This window comes from Calidris pugnax, unplaced genomic scaffold, assembly GCF_001431845.1.
Source record: "Calidris pugnax isolate Ruff unplaced genomic scaffold, ASM143184v1 scaffold63, whole genome shotgun sequence".
In the NCBI taxonomy this organism is placed as follows: Eukaryota; Metazoa; Chordata; class Aves; order Charadriiformes; family Scolopacidae; genus Calidris; species Calidris pugnax.
In genome coordinates this window covers 1,053,095-1,066,408 of record NW_015090852.1, presented here as the reverse complement: position 1 = coordinate 1,066,408, position 13,314 = coordinate 1,053,095, and the positions used below count along the sequence as shown (strand labels likewise).

The following is a 13,314-nucleotide window of genomic DNA, read 5'->3' as shown; positions in this document are numbered from 1 at the left end:
GGGGGGGGGGGGGGGGGGGGGGGGGGGGGAGTGCCCCACGCCCGCGCGGGTTGCCGTTAGCGACGCAGGGTCGCGCGGGGCGGCCTCGTTGTGAGGAGCGTCTGTCGTCCCCCTTCCCGCCCTTCGCCTCACACCGCCGCTGCCGCCTCAGGCGGCTCTAAACCCCCCCTCACGGGCCTTCGTTCCACCGGCTCACCGCCACCCGCCGGGATCTGTTCCCCGCCGCTGAAAAACGAGGAGTTGGGGGGGGTTCGGAAAGACAAGACCGCATCTCCCCCGGAGGCGCCGCTCCCCTGCTTATTAAAGGCGGTTGGGACAAGGAAAGCCTCAAAAAACCCCAACAAAACAACCCCAAAAACATTACTTTGCTAAGAAATCCGTACGTTAGGAAGGAACGCAGTGCAAAGGACTTTCTAGATTTTTCTCCCGCAGTCATTGGGAAATTATTACCTTACAAGAGGAAAGCAAGGCCTTCAAGGTGTTTGCATCGTTGCAGGAGCGAAAGCTCTCAGAAAACGGGCAGATTTTGCAAGAACTGCCATAAAGTCGCAAGAGTTGGCAGCTGTCATGGAGACAGGACTTGGCATCACCCACTTTCACAGCCCCCCCCCCGGCCAGGGAGACTCCAGCCCGAGTGAGTTATTGCAGTAATTAATAGCTAGCATTTATACATATTCAGAATGCTTTGCAACAATACCGTAATCTCACTAATTTGTGAACTGACTTGTTTTCATTCCTGTCATGGAATTACGATAGTTACTGCTTCCTTCACATCCCTGGACGATGGAGCCAGTAATTTGTATACTGGATAACCCATTGCTGCCATCCAATATATATCCACTTGCTATACATTTTTAATGCAATATATAGCCACCTGCTATGCACAGTGCCTCATTTTTAATAGAGTTGCAGACTGGTGAGAATAGAGGTACAGGGATCCAAAGTGTATTTGAGACGCCCAGATTAAATGAGTACAGCATGGAAAGATGGTACCGACTTTTGAAACTATGACAGGAAAATAAGGCAGGAAGGATGTGAGAAACTAGGCACAAATTCAACAGTAAAGCAGAAAAGCATTACCCTTTAGGTAAAGTGCCATTTTCCCAATTCTAATAAAGCTTTGTGCCTAGAAAGAGGACATTCTTTCCTCGTTTGTTTGTGGTTTGGTTGGTTTTTTACCACCACAGTACTCTGGCATTGTGTCAAACTCATTCTGAACCAGGATAAACGAAAGGAAAATAAAATGCCATCCTGCAAGGTTATCAGCAGGTGGGTCAGTGAATGGAAAAAATACTTCACCAGTTTTGGGACCACAACAACTTTTAACACAGAAATAAAAAAAAATATTATAAGAAGAAAATAAAAACTTTAAAAAATAATGAAGTAACGACACCTTAGAAGGGGGAAGCAAAGGTAAATTTTTAGTAAGCTATTCTCCTTCAGAAAAGGAGACAAAACTACTTCATCTCATAAGACAAGCTTCTCTGCATTAGTTAAGTGGTGGATATAGGGCCTAAATGATACAAATTTTGAAAGACATTTTTTACAATTCTCTCATTAAATGGTACCAGAAAAACTACATAGTGGGTTGTGGGGAAGAAGCAATGTCATGGACCAAAAATTAAGAGAAATGAAACAGGAGAATGCGTGGTCATTCCTAATCATGGTGAAAAAGCAAAAGAGTCAGGTGTTCTTAAGATTTTTTGATAGTAGATATATGGTAAATACCCTTAAAAATAATCTAGAAAAAGGGCTGTACAGAAGGAGACAATATTTATAGAAGACACAAAATTACTCCCACTTGTGGGGCAGATTGTGAAGATACTTGGAATAACACAACTGTGTAAGAAGACAATGTAGTGACAAATTCAATATTGATAAATAATCATCAGTATAACACAGTACATACGGGAGGAAATCTGATTATACATTGTAGAGGAATCTAAAGCAAAGGTTTAAGAAATACAGAGGCATCCTAGGCAATAGTTTAGTAGAAATCTCTCCTCAGTATATGAACACAAGTCATGCATGCAACATGTCAAAACACAACATAGAAAACTAGAAAATATTGGATGCCATGCCATCATTTCATATCAAAAAGAGTTTTAAAGAATAAGTGGGAAGGAGAATGTGTGTTAGACTGAAAATGAAATGCCCAGTTCCACTTAGTGCTGAAATGCCACAGTTTTACACTAGATCCCCACATTTAGTTGCTTTTCCCCTCTGATTCTGAAATCTTTTCCAAGATACCACCTTCCAGTATTCAGTTACCTGCTCTACACACATAGCTGATGTTCCTTATTATTTTATAGGTTCGGATTTTCCCCATTATACTAAATATTCTATTTAAAATTCATTATTAGTTGAATATTGCAGCTGTGCTGTTAAATATTCAAGTCACGGGAAGCATCAAAAAGAGAGGAAATGACTAAATGAAAATATGTGGCAAAATAGTTGGTTATAATGAAGAAAGCTGCTGTCAAAAGTGACAGGAAACCGCTGTCACTTGTGGCTGGCAGACTGCAAGGGATGGGCGCTGAGGGCCAAACCTGAACAAACACGGTTACACGAATCCTTCCAAATGAACGTTGCTGAAAATCTTACAGCCCACAGGACATCACACTTGCCATCACCACTTTCACCCCAGAGAAGAAATTTAGAAATGGTATTTATCTATTCATCCTGCAGATAAGTATTCTTTTGAATAATTATTTAGTATGGATCTCAGAAGTTATTTTTAAGATATACTTATCCCAAATTCCGTTAGCAGTGATTGATTGTATAATTCACTGCCCGGCAAAGAAGCCACATGTACACAAGAGTGTAACTAGCTTCACCGTATGTAGAAACCCCTCAAACTATATAGGATTTCCTTTTGAAAGCAACAGCTTGGATCTTCAACGTTATCTTCCAGCTGAGAGGATGGAAATTTAACTGTGCATTTCTAATTTCACAGATCAAAAACGTTTTTCCACTCGGCAACATAAAATGTGCATGCTTCCCTACACAAACTGCAATGTGTTTGCAGGAGCAGCTGTAATGAAATGTTGAGACTGCAATCCAAAGCACTTGCTATCGTAAAATCTAAGTCTATAAAAATGCCTGCAGAGTACAGTCACTGTTTATTATACTTTCATTACCAGAAGATCACATAAGCATTTTAGAGTAAAAAAGTATATAATGTAATGTAATCAGCTTTGCTTGTATAGATTACAATACAAATTATTCTAAAAATTTTAAGGAAAAAAGAAATAATATTTGATTATTACTGAACATATCATGCTGCATACAAAGCTCTGGGATTAAATTTATACATGAATATAAAATCAAATTAATTTGGTTGCCTTTGAGCCAAACTCCCTGTGTACTGCAGAAAAGATATTTCTTAATCTTATTTTGGTAACTAATGATTTGAAAGAGCAAAGCTTACATTTTGGCACCTAGTTAGCACTTCATTAATTACTAATTACTTGGCACTAAGTGAAGTTCTTCTACCATTGCCTGAATCTAAAAACAGTTATTATCATAAAAAGTCATTAGTTAAAATCAGTTTGATAGGAGATGTCCCAACCGGTTAAGTGCTAAAGCATACAGTTCCCTAAGGAATGAGAATATAGAGAAAATATTTTATTTATATAATGTTTAAGTGCTATTTTCTATTCTTACTCTTTGACTAAGTTATTCCACGAGTCTAGCTGCACTTAATTCACACGGTACATCAGGGTGAGAGATGCTAAATAAATGTAAAATATTGCTAAATTTACTTGTCTATTTATGAGAATAATTTTTTTTTCCTGAAACTGTGACATCATATCTCAAGACTGCATCACAGTGCTGAAGCAGAGTTGTGGTACCTGCCACCTTAATTTTGTTATTTCCTGATTTTGGAGTGCTTATCTATACAAGTCTGACTTTATAAACACAGTGCTTTACATCGTGCAACTAATATCCAGGTTCTAGTTGAGTAAGTAGTCTGAGACATTTACACCTACATATCCCTACTTTTTTGATCTGTAATTCTCTGTGGTATTCTTGCCTTTGTTATAGGTAAAATAAGAGTCAGAACCGGATAAATATAACATTGCTGTAACTGTCGCCATCTTCCTCTGTCCTTTTGGAGGATGTTTATGCTTAATACATAATACACACATAGTGTCTTCTGCCCTTTAATAAGGAGGATGAGCTTCCTGCCTCAATCGTAACAAAGTGGAATTTTCAGTTGGTTCAGTTAAACTTGAAACCAAGCATAACAAAAATATTCTAACGGATAAAAATGTCTGTACCAGAGAAATTTGGTTCAAATAGAGACTAGACACCTTACATGTTAAGGGGTTACAGTTGGAGGTAGAAAACATGACCAAGAGTGCTGTACTGAAAAGTGGGTGTATGCTTCACAGCTGCTCTAATTCACTATGTTCAAGTGATGTGCTAATATTTGCTCCTAAAGGTATTGTGATTAGTGCTAGAACTTCCCCTTTGGTATACACGGCTACTTGTTCCTCAGTTCCAGTAACAATGAAGGGATGAGCTGGAATTATAACAACATAATTAATCGCAGTCTGAACTGGTTCTGGGATTTTCTTAATATTCTAAGATCACAGCTTTTTAAAGAGCGTATCCAAGCAGCAGCTTCTGAATTCACCCAAACATGCATATAAATACATATATATAAATAAATAAAATGTGTGTACACACACACACACACACTTTAAGAGGACTTCCTCTTTACATCTGCAAAACATTGTTTTCCCAAGGTCAACAAAGGTTCTTCCACACGTCTAAGCAGCGAGGAAACTGAACACAGATAACACGTTATTTCCTCACTGTCTCTCACGCAACCTACGGATTTTTCCACAGGAAGAGAATACTGTTCTTCACTGTGTTGCCTTCCTACGCTCCAGATGTACCAAAGTCAGAAACATGCTTTATGTTAGAGCCCTGAGAGGAGCTGTTTGCGACGGGGACGATGCTGATAGTACCAGGGAGGGAGCTAGAGGGAAAGAAGGATTGGCAGCACAGAGGCTGAATACCAATGTCCTTCTTTTTCTGCATTCCTAGTACCCCTGTACATCACAGGAGACAGTTTGTCATTAGAGACAGTACTTGTAAACTGCTGAATAGAAAGCAAACACCATTTTTTATGTTGTATAAATAGTTATCTACACATTTTCCATAAAGAATGGAGATGCTGGGATGCCTACATGATTTATGCACAGTATGGAAGTAGCACAAACACGATGATTTACAACAGGTTTTAATGACCATCTGAAGGGGAAAGATCCCAAATATGGACAACAGCAACTGTTAATTGAAACTAGTAATATTTCATCTATCTAAACAAAGTAATGATCACGTCTGCCACAAGACTTCAAGAGATTTATCTTCCAGGCTCCCTAATATGGTTACATCTGTCCCCTGCTTAAATCCTATGTTCTCACCATCTGCTCCAACACACTTTTTTCAACTTCAAGCAGTGATTAAACAGCTATTTGGAGAAGAAAAAAGGTCTTTTTCAATTTTTGAGCAAAATGGTTAACAACTGGAAAAAAAAATTAAAAAAACCAAACCCCCACCCCTCTTGACTCTCCGTTGTTTCTGTGATATGAAATGTTTGTAGTGAGATGCTCGACTTAATTTTCCAGGAATCTTTACATCTTTACACTGCATCCACAGGTTCCACACAGGTTCATTATAGAGTGTAATAAATTGCAAGCAGATTAAGTTAATACTATTCAGTTAATCAGTCAAATTGTCATTAAGAGGTAATGTTATATGGGCAAATCAGGAAGCGGTCTATGTTAAAAAAAAAGGAAACTTCCTAGAATTCTTTAGTTGCACCATGGGAAGCCTGGCCAGTTACACTCCTTTGTATACAGTCATACTCCTCTGTACACAGAACATCCTTCTGTGTACTTACCTCTCCACGTCCAGCCACGGAGGAGGAGGAAGGACAGAGCCATAGCTGGCTCTCTTTTCTGTATCAGGAGAACCAAAGAAGAGCAATTTTACAGATCCTGTGCTCCTTGCTTCCGGGCAAGACTGCAGCCTGCCTGGTCCTCATGTGGGTCACATTAATTAGGGAAGCACTTTACTCTGCATCCATTGTCCACCATAGTCACAGAATGGTCAGTCATAATCCATCTCTTAGTGCTTATTGGGAACCTTGAAATCCTTGAAAGGTATTAGACGTGCACTGAGCATCTTGTTACGGTATAGGTACAATGCAAGGATAATACTATCATAAACATACTAAAAAATTACTTCATCCCTTCTCTAGGAGTTTCCTCAATTATTTTTTTTAAAAGACTGTTTCTTCCTCCTATATGGAAGAAATTACGGATTTCACCTCATCATTGCCCCAAGCTTCATAGGAAGTAACTGGACTTGGTGCCTATGCTTTTTAGTCTTTGGGGTTTTTTTGGCTGGTTTACTGTGCTTCAGCTATCTCCTGCAATTATAATTGCTATTGATTGCAAAGATGGGAAAACAGAATTTTTTGCACCGTTTGTAAAACACTGTGAGGTATTTTCAGAAATAATGCAGAACAAAGCAAATCTATGATGGCTTTTTTATCCACAGCTAATAATCCTTGTCTGAAAATCTGAGAGTATAATGTCTACTAGTAGAAATAGGTGCAGCTCCATTGAAAGCCTTGCCATCCGTTACTGAAGAGCTTTGCTGTGAAGAATGTGGATAGTCAGACAGTTCAGCTTTAGATTTAATGAATACCATTGCTTAAATTACTAATATAGATAAAATACATTGTTTTATAGCAAGTATTTTCAGAATCATTTATACAAATGCATTGGGAATACTTTTGGGATAAGCAGTGCAGTTGTAGTCCATATGTCTTGCTCTGTAAATCTTATCTGCTGGCAATCTTTGGAATCATGCTACTGCATGTAAAGTGGCTTGTTGGGAGCTGAAGTTAGGTGGAATAAGTACTCTGATGTTATGCTCCATAAGGAGCATAGGACTTCCATTAGGAAGTCAAGTAATAATATAATTTTAGTTACTCATTTTAAATGAACAAAAAAAAGCAGAGATAACATCTCAGGTCGAGTTCAGTTACAGAGGCAAGACATCTAGAAAATGCTGAATGTTAGACTTAGCAAACACCATTCAAGATCATTTACATTAAAAGAAAAAGACAAAACAGCATTTAGAAAAACATCTACATTAAGGTTTCAATATTCTTTACTAGAACTGAGAAACCCATGTATGAAATCATCCAGGTTTCTAGATCCAAATTCTCTCTTAAGCTGTGAAACAGCTTTCATATCAATACAAATATTATGGGGAGTGTAGAGACTTTTCAAAGTTTCCCTTTAAACAGAAAAGATAATCATGACATTTTCATAGCCTTATAATATCCATGCTGAAAAATCACTTTAACTTTCATCAGAATAGCTTCTGGTAAATGAAAAGATAATACAGATGTATTTATTTATTTATTTTAAAGTAAATAAGAAGTCAGTCTGTATGGAGTCAAGGCCTGTTTCTTGAGAAAAATCATCTGACGTGGAGCATTTGGCGTAAAAGGTCTAGTGTTTATAAATGTGTCTCAGCTGGAGACGGCTGCTGAACTTCTGAAATTTTGAAGAGATTTTTCCTGTGTACTCTGGAAAGGCTTCAAAGTGCACTTAGCAAGCAAATTCCCAAAATATATAGTGAGTGTATTTTAGCCAGTGTTCACCTAAACTTTTACTGTAGTCTGATTGATTCTGTGGCCAAAACTGACATCTATATGCTTATTTTCATTTGCATATCATCCTTTCCTACTGATATACTTGGGAAGTTGTCATTTAAAGGTTGAAATCTGAGTCTAAATATGTGAGAAGATTAAATATGTTTCCAGAGTTTTCTTTCATTTTTCAAAAGAGGAGCCATATATCATAAGGACAAGGAACCCAAAATCCACAATACTATTCTATAAAGAGAGCTTCTGACTGTTAGGATGAAGTTTGTGGTTACTACTTTCTATAAATATGTAGTGGTATATTCTAAAACGGTAAACACATTAGAAGTAAATACACGACACTGCTAAAATCTAAAAGTTTATCGCCGTATAGTGTCCTCTCGAGCTACTGCTGTCTGCCACATAATATCAGTAAAAACACATACCTGAGACTCAAAGGAGTGTTACACCTTGAAAAATGACATATCCACTTTAAATTATCTTTTGAGAGTTGCATAAGAAAATACTTTGCCAGTGATTACTCCAACATAATGTAGTACTGGAGCATTTTATTCTATACTACAGATTATGACATTGCTTTTGCCAACACAGTCTGAACACTTTTCAGCATATGACAGACAGCAATTATAATTGCAGAGATTTACTATCTTGTTCTCTCCCTAGAGAAGTATAAATAAGCCATATTGTTGTGCTACACTTTGTGTTTTAGGTATATGTACAGATACTTTTAGCTTTCACTCTAGAAGATAAAATTGAAGAGGTACATACTGAATTTGAGTCAGAAATTAGAGAATTTCCCAATGGTTTTTAATTCTTACAGAAATCCTTTCTAAGGTTTTATCCTGGCCGCCTCTGTCTCCTGCACAAATGAAATGTACCTATAAAGCAGAAAGCTCTTTTGTGTCTGATGAGTGTGGTAAATTTTGCTTCCAGTGCTGAGTTTCTCATATAGAAATACTGAGTTTCGATCACCAAGTAACCTCAGCTAATGACTAACACTTTGAACATGATGTAATATTCTGCAGAAAGGCAACGCAGAGAAAGTCTAATGTGCTCCTTATTGCTTACTTTGCCCATGTCACATCATTTTTTTATTAAGAGCCACTATGCATTACAATGTTGCTTGTCATAAGTTATTCTCTCAGCCTGATCATTTGCAGGACAAGGTTTAATTCTCCCTCTCAGGAAGAAGGCTGCCAGAACTGAATGCATGTTTTATTTGGGATTTCCAAAGAGTTATACACATACGATAATTTGTGAACCCTGGATAGCATTTGCATACCAGTTAGCCAATGGGGCTAGAAATAGCTGGGTAAAGGAATGAGGTTTGGGACTGTCCGTGCAGGTCAAGGCATGATGTTGAGAACAAAGAGAGGCACCAGCGAACAGCACAAGAGCCAAGATGGGGATAGTAGTTCAATGAGTGTGCTTGTACAATGACAGGGGAATGAATACAAAGGAATGGGAGATGCCTTTGCCTGTGTGGAAGCTACTACAGTTGCTCCTACCAGGACAATCAGGACTTCTACATACTATCCAAGCAAACTGAATTCAAGAACCTCTGTCTAAATCAACAGCAGCTTTGGTGGTTTTATGGAAATAAGAGAAACGTGATGAAACGCAGAATTGGGGTGGGGGAGGATTTTTGAAGGTGGACTTAAAGTGACGCATGTAGTAGACCTCAGCTATGGGCATATTGCAATAAAAGTTAAATAGGATACTATCACTACATAACTAAACAAAGCATATGGAAAACACAGAAAATATGATAGTATTTTCACCAATAGATCCTTAGCTTAAATACTACTTTGCATTTTGTCTTCTGTCTTAAAAAAAAGTTTATCAAAAGAAAGAGGATTAGGAGGAAGAACCTAAAAGAATGACAAGAGAAGACTGTAAAACAAGAGAAACTAAAAATAGTGTGTTTAAGTGCTTTGATCTACAGATGAGAATTAGAGGCAAATTTCTTATCTGCATTATCATCATCATCCAGTGAAACCCTTAGGTCAATGCACTCATGGGTACGTAAATGTATAGATAGAGCAACAGTTTCTATTCCGAAGATCAAAATATACACAATGTTTTCAACAGCACACAGTGGTACAGATACCCTGTAGCAGCATAGTGGGCTTGCTGAGGGAAGAGAGGTCACCAGGGCCTTCAGGTAGAATTTTCTCCCCAGCCTGGGACACCATCACAATTCCCTCAGTCAGGGCTGTTATCCTGGCTCTGGCTTTGCTCTGCTCTCTGCAGGGGAGCCCAGCTCCCAGCACCACCTCTGTGCCCGTGGCAGCACTGACTGAGCCTGAGACCAGCAGCTGGGTGAAGGCTGCTGTCCCACCTCTTGGCAAGAGAGAGACCAGGCAGTGCAAGGCCTAAGGAAACCTCTCTCCATCTTTACTCGGCAGGGAGGCTTCACAGAAGCTGGGAAGCAAATGAAACACATCTTGCACCCTGTCACGTACTATGAGAAAGAGAAAACACCTTGTCAAATGAAGAGACAGTAGAAGCTTGCATTAACTCTCTCCAGGTGCATATTCATGCAATGTACTACTTTGGCTCTGGAACTCTGTGCTAGAGAACAAATAGTTCAGCAAATGAAACAAAAAGCTTAGATGATTTTTTTTTAGGGATTAGACACGTACATGTATAATAACGTGCTGACAGGGAGAAGAACTGCAAGCATTAGTGTCAGTGATGCTTCAAAGCATAAACTGATCACTGACTAGAAAAATATATGTCCTTTATATATTTTGCAAAAAGTTAAGGTAAATTATGCCTTCTGTTGTAGCATTTAATATAGACTCCTGTTGGACATAGAGAAGATCCTCAAAACTAACAGTCCTTGTTCTATTCTTTGCGGTTTTTACTACTGGTTATTAATAACAGATTATTAAAAAGTCACACTGTACCAATTTTGTTTTGAGGCAGAGGAAACAAGCATGTGCATATGTGAAATTTATGTCAATGTGTCTTTGGATGAAGTGCATTAAGAAAGGATCTTAAGAAAAAGGTCTTCTGTTTCTCCCTTGTATCTTCTAATCCCCTTTGAGTTAAGTGCTTATGGTTTGGATTCATACAGTAGGAAACATCTTTCAAGACTTTTCCATTTCAATTTAATAAATTTCTTCTGTTGATTTCTTTCTGTTAAGTGACTGAAGACAGGTATTTAAACCAGTTGCCGCACAGTGAGCCATGAAAAAAGGCAGCAGGTTGGATGGATGCTTAGAAAGCAGGAGGTTTAAAGTATACTGACAAGATATTACGAGTTTACAGCTCTTATCTGTCGAAAGCAGCAGAACAGAATGAGGGCAACTAGACTCACTAGCTGGTCTACTGACCCATAAGAATAAAGAGAATAAAAATGCCAGTGTGTGATAAAGTAGGCAACACTTCCAAAACAATAACAGAATATGCATAATAGCTTAGGAAACATCCTTGGGGAAAAAAAAACCAAACAATTTTATACTTCTGTTTTTATCAAGAAAAAGAAAAAGGGAGAGAACCATCAGCAGCTGTGTGGAACAGAGCTAGCTTTTCAGGAAAATACACAGGGCCAGATCTTGCCTCCTACATCTTCACATGTTTTCTGCTCTTCAGGCCCATGGAAATACGCCAGGAAAAATTAATCGGCAGAGGAACGTTTTATCTCTGCTGCATAGTTCCCATGTAGTGTCTCAGAGAAAGACCATGCAGCTCGGCAGCTGGCTGGAAAAGCTGCCTGCCTGGGGAAAACTGTCCTTGACTCCCACAGATCCCAGAGGATATGCCAGATTTCAGTGGGACAGCTCTTTTTTGTTGGTCTGAGATGACCTGAAGAATTCCGTCACTGAGATTTCCTTCTATAGATAAAAAGCAGGGGCTGATTTGGGTGTTGGGATTTTTACATCGTTCTGGGCAGAAACATGAATGCTGATGTAATGATAGCTTTCTTAAACTGAGAAGTACTGTTGGGTCACTGATTGAATGCTAGGTCATTAAGTCTGCAGCTGCCTTGGAAATATTGTAGAAGGGGATTTGGTCTTGGAAAAAGGGAACAGTATGAAGTCCTGGCTTACTCCCACACAACCCATTCCCTCCCCTACCACTTTTCCCTCCCCTACCTTTCATTTTAGGAGTTTCCAGGCTCTTGGTACCCAGGGAGGAGGAATGATGTCTTTAAAAGTAGCTGATGCCCCACTTTAATATATTATGAACATAAAGCTATCATCCAGCCTGCTGATTTACAGAAGAAATATCAAACAAACGACCTTCATTTCACTTTCCCATTAAGTAATGCACATCCTTCTCCTTCTTGTTCAGTGGAAAATCCCATGAAGTAGGAAAAAAAACATTCTGGAGTTTGCATTGATAAATTACTTAAAGTGCTTCTCCAATTGGGGTCCGCAAGGAATGCAGAAGGGTCATAGCCTTCGTGTCCTCGAGGGAATTCTGCATCACTTCCATTAAGTGTCATCGGAGTCCTCTCCCCTCCTCCATCATTTCCTGCTCCCTTGGCTGTTTCTTTACCACTCCCGCAGCACAGCTCACTAGGAAACTGTTCTGCCTTTAGCTCCCTCCCATATGGCTACGCACTAATCCCCCCTCCCACATGCATTCATGCAAATTGAGGAGAAACTATAGATGTAGAAGAAATGCTTCACTTAGTAGCAGTGTCTCCTATCCAGATTATGTCTGGCAATTAAAAGGTGCAAAAGAATCATGGTAAACAGCATTATGGCTTTCCTCTCCATTCCTTGCAACATCTGCAGAGCTCCCAAGTATCCTGAATTTGCAAAGAGATTTTTTGGGACGGTCTTAGAATTGGGAGACAGCTTGCAATCAATCACCTTTCCTCTCCACTTAAAATCTCAAGGTATTTTCCACAGGATTTTTAATTATTATTTTTGCTCCCTTGTCTAGTCTGTTTGGTCAAAAGAAAAATGAACCCTGGAATTTACTGAAAAGCAAGGGAAGTTAGGAAAAGAAAATCATTGCAATTGAATCAGATTTGGGAGACAACTTTTTGAAAAAGCTCTGCCCCTGTCTATTTACAGTAAAGCTTTTTTAAAGCTTTTTCTTTTTTTTCGTTTTTTTTTTTTTTTGCATCCTAAGAAAGCGCGTCAAGAAACATCCCATTTTTCAAGTGCTTGCGCTAGCGGGCTGTCAGCTCAGTGCCTAGCAACTCGCTCACACTGTGTAGGGACATCCTGCCATTACAGACACTGTCACCTCTCATTGCCTAATACTTGCCTTGACACCGTCTCGCTTGCTAACAGCGTGTTACATCAGGTTCCTCACTTGGGAAATACCGAGCTGCCCTTCTCTGTCATCTGGCCCAGGGAGCTCACCTAATGACACCAATAGAAAAAGCGGTATCATGGTTTATCTACGTAGCAGATTTACTGTACTACAGAAGACACAATGTATTGACATGAGATTTTATGTTAAGTGGAAACTCAGCATCAACGTAGTATGAACATCAGGCTTCTTGAAAAGTCAGCAGGTATTTTAAAACTTATTTCTCAATACCAGTTAATCATTTTCTCTGAAAAAAACCAAACAAACAAGGAAAAGCTAGGAACCCCCCCCATGCATATAAATAAAAACCACACAGCAGCAGCTTGGTAGTGTGA

General features: G+C 39.0%; 1 protein-coding gene across 1 annotated transcript in view; it reads right to left on the bottom strand.

Moving 5' to 3' along the window:
- Positions 1-11,876, bottom strand: part of RALGPS2 (Ral GEF with PH domain and SH3 binding motif 2) — a 164,375-nt gene extending 152,499 nt beyond the window's left edge. The window contains exon 1 of the mRNA XM_014943459.1: positions 11,803-11,876. The gene's annotated coding sequence lies outside the window, so the exon portion shown is untranslated. The remainder of the gene's footprint in view (positions 1-11,802) is intronic.
- Positions 11,877-13,314: the final 1,438 nt, after the last annotated feature.